This window comes from Scyliorhinus torazame, chromosome 5 (assembly GCF_047496885.1).
Source record: "Scyliorhinus torazame isolate Kashiwa2021f chromosome 5, sScyTor2.1, whole genome shotgun sequence".
Classification (NCBI taxonomy): domain Eukaryota; kingdom Metazoa; phylum Chordata; class Chondrichthyes; order Carcharhiniformes; family Scyliorhinidae; genus Scyliorhinus; species Scyliorhinus torazame.
In genome coordinates this window covers 2,584,442-2,597,143 of record NC_092711.1, presented here as the reverse complement: position 1 = coordinate 2,597,143, position 12,702 = coordinate 2,584,442, and positions in this window count along the sequence as shown.

The following is a 12,702-nucleotide window of genomic DNA, read 5'->3' as shown; positions in this document are numbered from 1 at the left end:
CTCCCTATCTCTGTAGCCTCATCCAGTCCCCTACACCCCTCCCTATCTCTGTAACCACCTCCAGCCCCCTAAACCCCTCCCTATCTCTGTAACTTCATCCAGCCCCTACAACCCTCCCTATCTCTGTAACCTCCTCCAGCCCCCTACTACCCTCCCTATCTCTGTAACGTCCTCCAGACCCCTACAACCCTCCCTATTTCTGTAACCTCCTCCAGCCCCCTAAACCCCTCCCTACCTCTGTAACCTCCTCCAGCCCCGACAACCCTCCCTATCTCTGTAACATCCTCCAACCCCATACAGCCCTCCTTATCTCTGTCGCCTCATCCAGTCCCCTACACCCCTCCCAATCTCTGTAACCTACAGCCCCTACAACCCTCCCTATCTCTGTATCCTCCTCCAGCCCCCTACAACCCTCCCTATCTCTGTAACCACCTCCAGCCCCCTAAAACCCTCCCTATCTCTGTAACCTCCAGCCCCTACAACCCTCCCTATCTCTGTAACCTCCTCCAGCCCTCTACATCCCTGCCTATCTCTGTAACCTCCTCCAGCCCCTATAACCCTCCCTATCTCAGTATCCTTGTACAGCCTCTAGAACCCTCCCTATGTAATTTCCTCCAGCCCCCTACAACCCTCCCTATCTCTGTAACCTACTCGAGCCCCTATAACCCTCCTTATCTCTGTAACCTACTCCAGCCCCCTAAACCCCTCCCTATCTCTGTAACCTCCTCCAGCCCATACAACCCACCCTATCTCTGTAACCTCCTCCAGTCCCTACACCCCTCCCAATCTCTGTAACCTCCTCCAGCCCCTACAACCCTCCCTATCTCTGTAACCTCCTCCAGCCCGTACACTCCTCCCTATCTCTGTAACCTCCTCCAGCCCCCTAAGCCCCTCCCTATCTCTGTAACCTCCTCCCGCCCCTTCAACACTCCCTATCTCTGTAACCTCCTCCAGCCCCCTACAACACTCCCTATCTCTGTAACCTCCTCCAGCTCCTACAACTCTCCCTATCTCTGTAATCTCCTCCAGCCCCCTACATCCCTCCCTATCTCTGTAACCTCCTCCAGCCCCCTACAACCCTTCCTATCTCTTTAACTTCCACCAGCCCCTATAACCCTCCCTATCTCAGTATCCTTGTACAGCCTCTAGAACCCTCCCTATGTAATTTCCTCCAGCCCCCTACAACCCTCCCTATCTCTGTAACCTACTCGAGCCCCTATAACCCTCCCTATCTCTGTAACCTACTCCAGCCCCTACACTCCTCCCTATCTCTGTAACCTCCTCCAGCCCCCTAAGCCCCTCCCTATCTCTGTAACCTCCTCCCGCCCCTTCAACACTCCCTATCTCTGTAACCTCCTCCAGCCCCCTACAACACTCCCTATCTCTGTCGCCTCATCCAGTCCCCTACACCCCTCCCTATCTCTGTAACCTACTTCAGCCCCTACAACCCTCCCTATCTCTGTAATCTCCTCCAGCCCCTACAACCCTCCCTATCTCTGTAACCTCCTCCAGCCCCTACAATTCTCATCCTCCTGTTCAAATCCCTCCCTGCCTCGATATCTCTGTAACCTCCTCCAGCCCCTACAATTCTCATCCTCCTGTTCCAATCCCTCCCTCCCTCCCTATCTCTGTAACCTCCTCCAGCCCCTACAATTCCCATCCTCCTGTTCCAATCCCTCCCTCCCTCCCTATCTCTGTAACCTCCTCCAGCCCCTGCAATTCCCATCCACCTGTTCAAATCCCTCCCTCGCCTCCCTCCCTATCTCTGTAACCTCCTCCAGCCCCTACAATTCTCATCCTCCTGTTCAAATCCCTCCCTCGCCCCCTCCCTCCCTCTCTCTGTAACCTCCTCCAGCCCCTATAACCCTCCCTATCTCAGTATCCTTGTACAGCCTCTAGAACCCTCCCTATGTAATTTCCTCCAGCCCCCTACAACCCTCCCTATCTCTGTAACCTACTCGAGCCCCTATAACCCTCCTTATCTCTGTAACCTACTCCAGCCCCCTAAACCCCTCCCTATCTCTGTAACCTCCTCCAGCCCATACAACCCACCCTATCTCTGTAACCTCCTCCAGTCCCTACACCCCTCCCAATCTCTGTAACCTCCTCCAGCCCCTACAACCCTCCCTATCTCTGTAACCTCCTCCAGCCCGTACACTCCTCCCTATCTCTGTAACCTCCTCCAGCCCCCTAAGCCCCTCCCTATCTCTGTAACCTCCTCCCGCCCCTTCAACACTCCCTATCTCTGTAACCTCCTCCAGCCCCCTACAACACTCCCTATCTCTGTAACCTCCTCCAGCTCCTACAACTCTCCCTATCTCTGTAATCTCCTCCAGCCCCCTACATCCCTCCCTATCTCTGTAACCTCCTCCAGCCCCCTACAACCCTTCCTATCTCTTTAACTTCCACCAGCCCCTATAACCCTCCCTATCTCAGTATCCTTGTACAGCCTCTAGAACCCTCCCTATGTAATTTCCTCCAGCCCCCTACAACCCTCCCTATCTCTGTAACCTACTCGAGCCCCTATAACCCTCCCTATCTCTGTAACCTACTCCAGCCCCTACACTCCTCCCTATCTCTGTAACCTCCTCCAGCCCCCTAAGCCCCTCCCTATCTCTGTAACCTCCTCCCGCCCCTTCAACACTCCCTATCTCTGTAACCTCCTCCAGCCCCCTACAACACTCCCTATCTCTGTCGCCTCATCCAGTCCCCTACACCCCTCCCTATCTCTGTAACCTACTTCAGCCCCTACAACCCTCCCTATCTCTGTAATCTCCTCCAGCCCCTACAACCCTCCCTATCTCTGTAACCTCCTCCAGCCCCTACAATTCTCATCCTCCTGTTCAAATCCCTCCCTGCCTCGATATCTCTGTAACCTCCTCCAGCCCCTACAATTCTCATCCTCCTGTTCCAATCCCTCCCTCCCTCCCTATCTCTGTAACCTCCTCCAGCCCCTACAATTCCCATCCTCCTGTTCCAATCCCTCCCTCCCTCCCTATCTCTGTAACCTCCTCCAGCCCCTGCAATTCCCATCCACCTGTTCAAATCCCTCCCTCGCCTCCCTCCCTATCTCTGTAACCTCCTCCAGCCCCTACAATTCTCATCCTCCTGTTCAAATCCCTCCCTCGCCCCCTCCCTCCCTCTCTCTGTAACCTCCTCCAGCCCCTACAATTCCCATCCTCCTCTTCAAATCCCTCCCTTGCCCCCTCCCTCCCTCTCTCTGTAACCCCCTCCAGCCCCTACAATTCCCATCCTCCGCTTCAAATCCCTCCCTCGCGCCCTCCCTCCCTATCTCTGTAACCTCCTCCAGCCCCTACAATTCTCATCCTCCTGTTCAAATCCCTCCTTCGCCCTCCCTCCCTCCCTATCCCTGTATCCCCCTCCAACCCCTACAATTCTCATCCTCCTGTTCAAATCCCTACCTCGCCCCCTCCCTATCTCTGTAACCTCCTCCAGCCCCTACAATTCTCATCCTCCTGTTCAAATCCCTCCTTCGCCCTCCCTCCCTCCCTATCCCTGTATCTCCCTCCAACCCCTACAATTCTCATCCTCCTGTTCAAATCCCTACCTCGCCCCCTCCCTATCTCTGTAACCTCCTCCAGCCCCTACAATTCTCATCCTCCTCTTCAAATCCCTCCCTTGCCCCCTCCCTCCCTATCTCTGTAACCTCCTCCAGCCCCTACAATTCCCATCCTCCTCTTCAAATCCCTCCCTTGCCCCCTCCCTCCCTCTCTCTGTAACCTCCTCCAGCCCCTACAATTCCCATCCTCCGCTTCAAATCCCTCCCTCGCGCCCTCCCTCCCTATCTCTGTAACCTCCTCCAGCCCCTACAATTCCCATCCTCCGCTTCAAATCCCTCCCTCCCTCCCTCCCTGTCTCTTTTACCTCCTTCAGCCCCCTACAATTCCCATCCTCCTGTTCAAATCCCTCCATCCCTCCCTTTCTCTGTAACCTCCTCCAGCCCCTACAATTCCCATCCTCCTGTTCAAATCCCTCCCTTGCTCCCTCCCTATCTCTGTAACCTCCTCCAGCCCCTACAATTCTCATCCTCCTGTTCAAATCCCTCCCTCTCTCGCCCCCTCCCTATCTCTGTAACCTCCTCCAGCCCCTACAATTCTCATCCTCCTGTTCAAATCCCTCCCTCCCTCCCTCCCAATCTCTGTACCCTCCTCCAGCCCCTACAAATCTAATCCTCCTGTTCAAATCCCTCCCTCGCTCCCTCCCTCCCTATCTCTGTAACCTCCTCCAGCCCATACAATTCTCATCCTCCTGTTCAAATCCCTCCCTCCCTCCCTATCTCTGTAACCTCCTCCAGCCCCTACAATTCCCATCCTCCTGATCAAATCCCTCCCTCGCCCCCGTCCCTCCCGATCTCTGTAACCTCCTCCAGCCCCTACAATTCCCATCCTCCTGTTCAAATCCCTCCCTCCCTCCCTATCTCTGTAACCTCCTCCAGCCCCTACAATTCCCATCCTCCTGATCAAATCCCTCCCTCGCCCCCGTCCCTCCCGATCTCTGTAACCTCCTCCAGCGCCCACAATTCTCATCCTCCTGTTCAAATCCCTCCCTCCCTCCCTATCTCTGTAACCTCCTCCAGCCCCTACAATTCCCATCCTCCTGTTCAAATCACTCCCTCCCTCCCTATCTCTGTAACCTCCTCCAGCCCCTACAATTCCCATCCTCCTGTTCAAATCACTCCCTCCCTCACTATCTCTGTAACCTCCTCCAGCCCCTACAATTCCCATCGTCCTGTTCAAATCCCTCCCTCCCTATCTCTGTAACCTCCTCCAGCCCCTACAATTCCCATCCTCCTGTTCAAATCCCTCCCTCCCTATCTCTGTAACCTCCTCCAGCCCCTACAATTCCCATCCTCCTGTTCAAATCCCTCCCTCCCTCCCTATCTCTGTAACCTCCTCCGGCACCTACAATTCTCATCCTCCTGTTCAAATCCCTCCCTCGCTCCCTCCCTATCTCTGTAACCTCCTCCGGCCCCTACAATTCTCATCCTCCTGTTCAAATCCCTCCCTTGCTCCCTCCCTATCTCTGTAACCTCCTCCAGCCCCTACAATTCCCATCCTCCTGTTCAAATCCCTCCCTCCCTATCTCTGTAACCTCCTCCAGCCCCTACAATTCCCATCCTCCTGTTCAAATCCCTCCCTCCCTCCCTATCTCTGTAACCTCCTCCGGCACCTACAATTCTCATCCTCCTGTTCAAATCCCTCCCTCGCTCCCTCCCTATCTCTGTAACCTCCTCCGGCCCCTACAATTCTCATCCTCCTGTTCAAATCCCTCCCTTGCTCCCTCCCTATCTCTGTAACCTCCTCCAGCCCCTACAATTCCCATCCTCCTGTTCAAATCCCTCCCTCCCTCACTATCTCTGTAACCTCCTCCAGCCCCTACAATTCCCATCCTCCTGTTCAAATCCCTCCCTCCCTCCCTATCTCTGTAACCTCCTCCGGCCCCTACAATTCTCATCCTCCTGTTCAAATCCCTCCCTCGCTCCCTCCCTATCTCTGTAACCTCCTCCGGCCCCTACAATTCTCATCCTCCTGTTCAAATCCCTCCCTTGCTCCCTCCCTATCTCTGTAACCTCCTCCAGCCCCTACAATTCTCATCCTCCTGTTCAAATCCCTCCCTTGCTCCCTCCCTATCTCTGTAACCTCCTCCAGCCCCTACAATTCTCATCCTCCTGTTCAAATCCTTCCTCGCGCCCTCCATCTCTATCTCTGTAACCTCCTCCAGCCCCTACAATTCTCATCCTCCTGTTCAAATCCCTCCCTCGCTCCCTCCCTCGATATCTCTGTAACCTCCTCCAGCCCCTACAATTCTCATCCTCCTGTTCCAATCACTCCCTCTCTCCCTATCTCTGTAACCTCCTCCAGCCCCTACACTTCTCATCCTCCTGTTACAATCCCTCCCTCCCTCCCTATCTCTGTAACCTCCTCCAGCCCCGACAATTCCCATCCACCTGTTCAAATCCCTCCCTCGCCTCCCTCCCTACCTCTGTAACCTCCTCCAGCCCCTACAATTCTCATCCTCCTGTTCAAATCCCTCCCTCGCCCCCCTCCCTCTCTATCTCTGTAACCTCCTCCAGCCCCTACAATTCCCATCCTCCTGTTCAAATCCCTCCTTTCGCCCTCCCTCCCTCCCTATCTCTGTATCCCCCTCCAACCCCTACAATTCTCATCCTCCTGTTCAAATCCCTCCCTCGCCCCCCTCCCTATCTCTGTAACCTCCTCCAGCCCCTACAATTCTCATCCTCCTCTTCAAATCCCTCCCTTGCCCCCTCCCTCCCTATCTCTGTCACCTCCTCCAGCCCAGACAATTCTCATCCTCCTGTTCAATCCTTCCCTCCCTCCCTATCTCTGTAACCTCCTCCAGCCCCTACAATTCCCATCCTCCTGTTCAAATCCCTCCCTCCCTCCCTATCTCTGTAACCTCCTCCAGCCCCTACAATTCTCATCCTCCTCTTCAAATCCCTCCCTCGCCCCCTCCCTCCCTATCTCTGTAACCTCCTCCAGCCCCTACAATTCCCATCCTCCTGTTCAAATCCCTCCCTCCCTCCCTATCTCTGTAACCTCCTCCAGCCCCTACAATTCCCATCCTCCTGTTCAAATCCCTCCCTCCCTCCCTATCTCTGTAACCTCCTCCAGCCCCTACAATTCTCATCCTCCTGTTCAAATCACTCCCTCCCTCCCTATCTCTGTAACCTCCTCCAGCCCCTACAATTCCCATCCTCCTGTTCAAATCCCTCCCTCCCTCCCTATCTCTGTAACCTCCTCCAGCCCCTACAATTCTTATCCTCCTGTTCAAATCGCTCCCTCCCTCACTATCTCTGTAACCTCCTCCAGCCCCTACAATTCTCATCCTCCTGTTCAAATCACTCCCTCCCTCCCTATCTCTGTAACCTCCTCCAGCCCCTACAATTCCCATCCTCCTGTTCAAATCCCTCCCTCGCCCACCTCCCTCCCTATCTCTGTAACCTCCTCCAGCCCCTACAATCCTCCCTATCACTGTAACCTCCTCCAGCCCTGACAACCCTCCCTGTCTCTGTAACCTCCTCCAGCCCCCTACAACCCTCCCTATCTCTGTAACCTCCTCCAGCCCTGACAACCCTCCCAATCTCTGTAACCTGCTCCAGCCCCGACAACCCTCCCTATCTCTGTAACCTCCTCCAGCCCCTACAAGCCTCCCTATCTCAGTAACCTCCTCCAGCCCCCTACACCCCTCCCTATCTCTGTAACCTCCTCCAGCCCCCTACAACCCTCCCTATCTCTGTAACCTCCTCCAGCCCCCTACAACCCTCCCTATCTCTGTAACTTCCTCCAGCCCCTACAACCCGCCCTATCTCTGTAACCTCCTCCAGCCCCTACACCCCTCCCTATCTCTGTAACCTCCTCCAGCCCCCTACACCCCTCCCTATGTCTGTAACCTCCTCCAGCCCCTACACCCCTCCCTATCTCTGTAACCTCCTCCAGCCCCCTACACCCCTCCCTATGTCTGTAACCTCCTCCAGCCCCTACAATCCACCCTATCACTGTAACCTCCTCCAGCCCTGACAACCCTCCCAATCTCTGTAACCTGCTCCAGCCCCGACAACCCTCCCTATCTCTGTAACCTCCTCCTGCCCCGACAAACCTCCCTATCTCAGTAACCTCCTCCAGCCCCTACAACCCTCCCTATCTCTGTAACCTCCTCCAGCCCTGACAACTCTCCCTATCTCTGTAACCTCCTCCAGTCCCTACAACCCTCCCTATCTCTGTAACCTCCTCCAGTCCCGACAAACCTCCCTATCTCTGTAACCTCCTCCAACCCCTACAAGCCTCCCTATCTCTGTAACCTCCTCCAGCCCCGACAAACCTCCCTATCTCTGTAACGTCTTCTAGTCCCTACAACCCCTCCCTATCTCAGTAACCTCCTCCAGCCCCGACAAACCTCCCTATCTCAGTAACCTCCTCCTGCCCCCTACACACTCCCAATCTCTGTAACCTCCTCCAGCCCCTACACCCCTCCCTATCTCTGTAACCTCCTCCAGCCCCTACAACCCTCCCTATCTCTGTAACCTCCTCCAGCCCCTACAACTCTCTCTATCTCTGTAACTTCCTCCAGCCCCGACAACCCTCCCTATCTCTGTAACCTACTCCAGCCCCTACACCCCTCCCTATCTCTGTAACCTCCTCCAGCCCCCTACACCCCTCCCTATGTCTGTAACCTCCTCCAGCCCCTACAATCCACTCTATCACTGTAACCTCCTCCAGCCCCTACAACCGTCCCTATATCTGTAACCTCCTCCAGTCCCCTACACCCCTCCCTATCTCTGTAACTTCCTCCAGCCCCGACAACCCTCCCTATCTCTGTAACCTCCTCCAGCCCCCTACAACCCTCCCTATCTCTGTAACTTCCTCCAGCCCCTACAACCCGCCCTATCTCTGTAACCTCCTCCAGCCCCTACACCCCTCCCTATCTCTGTAACTCCAGCCCCTACAACCCTCCCTATCTCTGTAACCTCCTCCAGCCCCTACAATCCACTCTATCACTGTAACCTCCTCCAGCCCCTACAACCCTCCCTATATCTGTAACCTCCTCCAGTCCCCTACACCCCTCCCTATCTCTGTAACTTCCTCCAGCCCCGACAACCCTCCCTATCTCTGTAACCTCCTCCAGCCCCTACAACCCTCCCTATATCTGTAACCTCCTCCAGTCCCCTACACCCCTCCCTATCTCTGTAACCTCCTCCAGCCCCTCCACCCCTCCCTATGTCTGTAACCTCCTCCAGCCCCTACAATCCACTCTATCACTGTAACCTCCTCCAGCCCCTACAACCCTCCCAATATCTGTAACCTCCTCCAGTCCCCTACACCCCTCCCTATCTCTGTAACTTCCTCCAGCCCCGACAACCCTCCCTATCACTGTAACCTCCTCCAGCCCCTACAACCCTCCCTATATCTGTAACCTCCTCCAGTCCCCTACACCCCTCCCTATCTCTGTAACCTCCTCCAGCCCCGACAAACCTCCCTATCTCTGTAACCTCCTCCAGCCCCGACAAACCTCCCTATCTCTGTAACCTCCTCCAGCCCCCTACACCCCTCCCTATGTCTGTAACCTCCTCCAGCCCCTACAATCCACCCTATCACTGTAACTTCCTCCAGCCCCGACAACCCTCCCTATCTCTGTAACCTCCTCCAGCCCCTACAACCCTCCCTATAACTGTAACCTCCTCCAGCCCTGACAACCCTCCCTGTCTCTGTAACCTACTCCAGCCCCTACAACCCTCCCTATCGCTGTAACCTCCTCCAGCCCCTACAACCCTCCCTATCTCTGTAACCTCCTCCAGCCCTGACAACTCTCCCTGTCTCTGTAACCTACTCCAGCCCCTACAACCCTCCCTATCTCTGTAACCTCCTCCAGCCCTGACAACCCTCCCTATCTCTGTAACCTCCTCCAGTCCCCTACATCCCTCCCTATCTCTGTAACTTCCTCCAGCCCCGACAACCCTCCCTATCTCTGTAACCTCCTCCAGCCCTGACAACCCTCCCTATCTCTGTAACCTCCTCCAGCCCTGACAACCCTCCCTATCTCTGTAACCTCCTCCAGCCTCCTACACCCCTCCCTATCTCTGTAACCTACTCCAGCCCCTACAACCCTCCCTATCTCTGTAACCTCCTGCAGCCCCCAACAACCCTCCCTCTTTCTATAACCTCCTCCAGCCCCTACAACCCTCCTGTGGTATTATCAGGTATTAACGTACCTGAGAGGCATAAGTGCCATTGGTTCAACCTCGGGGTTTTACCATTGGCTGTAGAGTATGGTAGCTCCGCCCCGATAGGTGGGGTATAAGAACCAGTGCCGTCCCAGCAGCCTCATCTTGTACCTGAGCTGCTGGGGAACAGTTCTAGTCTATTAAAGCCTTCAGTTGTACTACAACCTCGTTTTAGTAGTTATTGATCGTGCATCAATTTAATAAGCTCGATTTTAGTAGAAAGGACGGAGTCCGAATGAAGCGGAGTGTCTGCACCTCAGTTCCCACGGGACAAACTCAGCGACGATCTTTCAGCACTGGCTGGCATGTTTTAATGGCTACCTGGAGACCGCTGAAGGCACGTCCTGCACTCAAGGGTAGGCCCAGAGATCTACCCCCTCATAGAGGAGGCGGAAAATTTTGATGCAGCAATCAAACCTTTGAAAGGACACTATTTTTGCCCAGTAAATGAGGTCTACGCTCGTCACCTGCTTTCAACAAGACGGCAAAACCCCGGGGAATCGTTGGAGGAATTCTACCGCGCGCTACTGGTGCTGGGCAGAAGCTGTGGCTGCCCGCAAGTTTCGGGGAGTGAGCACACGGAACTCCTAGTCCGGGACGCCTTTGTAGCAGGTATGAGCACTTCAGAAATCCGCCAGCGTCTTTTAGAGCAAGACACCTTGCAGGGTCCATGGCCGCTGCCTCCAAGAACGCGACCAATGGGAGACGCCATCTTGGATGCCCCAGGACCCCAGCTCGGCCGACCACGCACTGCCTGAACGAAATCCACAACTACTGCGTCTGGCCTCGGTGACCCTGGACCAAACTCGACCTCGAACACTCTCAACAGCAACGACGACCGTCTTCATCAACGGCCACGAGACGTCCTGCCTGATCGACTCTGGGAGCACGGAGAGCTTTATACACCCCGACACGGTAAGGCGCTGTTCCCTCTTTATCCACCCTGTTAGTCAAAGAATCTCCCTAGCCTCCGGTTCTCACTCTGTAGAGATGAAGGGGTTCTGTTTAGCAAACCTCACAGTCCAGGGAAGGGAATTCAAAAATTTCCGCCTCTATGTACTTCCCCACCTCTGCGCGGCTACACTCCTAGGTTTAGACTTCCAGTGTAACCTGCAGAGTCTGACCTTCCAATTCGGCGGCCCTATACACCCCTCCTTACTGTCTGCGGCCTCACGACCCTTAGGGTCGACCCACCTTCCCTGTTTGCGAACCTCACCCCGGATTGCAAACCCGTCGCCACCAGGAGCAGACGGTACAGTGCCCAGGACCGGACCTTCATCAGGTCAGAGGGCCAAAGGCTACTGAGGGAAGGGGTCATTGAAGCCAATAACAGCCCCTGGAGAGCTCAAGTAGTGGTGGTAAAGACCGGGGAGAAGCATAGGATGGTCATTGACTACAACCAGACCATCAACAGGTTTACGCAGCTGGACGCGTACCCTCTCCCCCGCATATCCGACCTGGTAAACAGGATCGCGCATTATAAGGTCTTCTCCACGGTGGATCTCAAGTCCGCCTACCACCAGCTCCCCATCCGTACTAGTGACCGCAAATGCACTGCCTTCGAGGCAGACGGGCGGCTCTATCATTTCTTAAGGGTTCCCTTTGGTGTCACTAACGGGGTCTCGGTCTTCCAGCGCGAGATGGACCGAATGGTTGACCGGTAAGGTTAACGGGCAACGTTCCCGTATCTCGATAATGTCACCATCTGCGGCCATGACCAGCAGGACCACGACACCAACCTCCGAAAATTTCTCCAGACCGCTAAAATCCTTAACCTCACATACAACAAGGATAAATGCGTGTTTAGCACCGACCGCCTAGCCATCCTCGGCTACGTAGTGCGAAATGGAGTTATAGGCCCCGACCCTGAACGCATGCGCCCCCTTATGGAGTTCCCCCTCCCTCACTGCTCCAAGACCCTGAAGCGCTGCCTTGGGTTTTTCTCTTACTTTGCCTAGTGGGTCCCCAACTATGCGGACAAGGCCCGTCCCCTGATCCAATCCACAACTTTCCCCCTGTCGATAGAGGCCCGCCAGGCCTTCAGCCGCATCAAAGCAGACATTGCAAAGGCCACGATGCGCGCCATCGACGAGTCCCTCCCCTTCCAGGACGAGAGCGATGCGTCCGACGTTGCTCTGGCGGCCACCCTCAACCAAGCGGGCAGGCCCGTGGCCTTCTTCTCCCAGTACCCTCCATGCTTCTGAAATCCGCCACTCCTCAGTCGAAAAGGAGGCCCAGGCCATAGTAGAAGCTGTGCGACACTGGAGGCATTACCTGGCCGGCAGGAGATTCACTCTCCTCACGGACCAACGGTCGGTGGCCTTCATGTTCGATAATGCACAGCGGGGCAAGATAAAGAACGACAAAATCTTGCGGTGGAGGATCGAACTCTCCACCGACAACTACGAGATCTTGTATCGTCCCGGGAAGCTAAACGAGCCTCCTGACGCCCTGTCCCGCGGCACGTGTGCCACCGCACAAGTGGACCGCCTCCGAGCCCTCCACGAGGACCTCTCCCACCCGGGGGTCACTCGCTTTTTCCATTTCGTTAAGACCCGCAACCTGCCCTACTCCATCGAGGAGGTCATGACAGCCACCAGGGACTGCCAAATCTGCGCGGAGTGCAAACCGCACTTCTACCGGCCAGAGAGGGTGCACCTGATAAAGGCTTCCCGTCCCTTTGAACGCCTCAGCATGGACTTCACAGGCCCCCTCCCCTCCTCCGACCGCAACACGTACTTCCTGAATGTGATTGACGAGTGCTCCTGGTTCCCATTCGCCATCCCCAGCCCAGACATGACCACAACCATCGTCATCAAGGCCCTCCATAGCACCTTTGCACTGTTCGGGTTCCCCGCTTACATACACAGCGATAGGGGGTCCTCCTTTATGAGAGACGAACTGCGTCAATTCCTGCTCAGTAAGGGCATCGCCTCGAGCAG